This window comes from Phytophthora infestans, genomic scaffold (assembly GCF_000142945.1).
Source record: "Phytophthora infestans T30-4 supercont1.48 genomic scaffold, whole genome shotgun sequence".
NCBI lineage: Eukaryota > Oomycota > Peronosporomycetes > Peronosporales > Peronosporaceae > Phytophthora > Phytophthora infestans.
In genome coordinates this window covers 424,532-425,418 of record NW_003303711.1, presented here as the reverse complement: position 1 = coordinate 425,418, position 887 = coordinate 424,532, and positions in this window count along the sequence as shown.

Below are 887 nucleotides of genomic sequence, written 5' to 3'. Positions count from 1 at the left end.
AGGAAGCTGTCGCCTGTATGCTGCGTATACTTTGTCGATAACAACATCACTAGTGAATCCTGCGCGAACGAATCCAGAGACTACGTCCCAGAAAAATTTGCACCCTGAGTAGGCAAACTTGTTGGCTCCTCACTCGGTACCGGTAAACGCTTTCGCTGGCTTTAAGCCGTTTAAGCCGAACTCGTACCCCCCCCACTCGTACAGATCCTTCGGTCTTTTCGACAGTACCGCGTGGTGAGCTTCGTGCGCAGCACTGTCATCTGTGCATGCTTCGGTGGCGACGAGCGTATTGGGCAGCACTCTCCTTGCAACAGGCTATAGAGCAATACGCCGGTAGACAGCCAATTTCTTTTGATGGTTTCGCTGGCTTTCGGTACGCGAGCGGAGGCCCTCGCTCAACATGACAGCAACTTAGCGTTGCAGGCTAAATAGCTGGGAATGGAGTGCAGCGAAGTCTTTACGGGCACTGTCCGCAATATGTTGCTCTGGGTTCTATGTATTTGCTAAGCCTCGTTGCCATCGGTAGGGGCATCCCGAATCTCAATGTGACGGGGTCACACAGCACCTTGCGCTTGAGGAAGTTAGCTTCCGAGAGTATACAATCTCTCAGTGAACGGCAGTTCACATGTCCTCTCTTTATCAAAAGAGAGCGAAGTGACCTATTTAAGGTAGAACGTAAACTGAGAATATTTATAGGTAGATAAAGCTTGGGTTTAATACAAACTATAAGTCACCTATAGAAATGCAATGTCACCAGCCCAATGGTTGGCTTTGGACGACCTTGGTACCTTGTACCAATTTCTGGAGTATGACGTGTCATACTTTTGAGGTGTGACGTGTCACACTTGATGTAACTAGGGGTACACTTAAGGCTACGTACCCCGTTA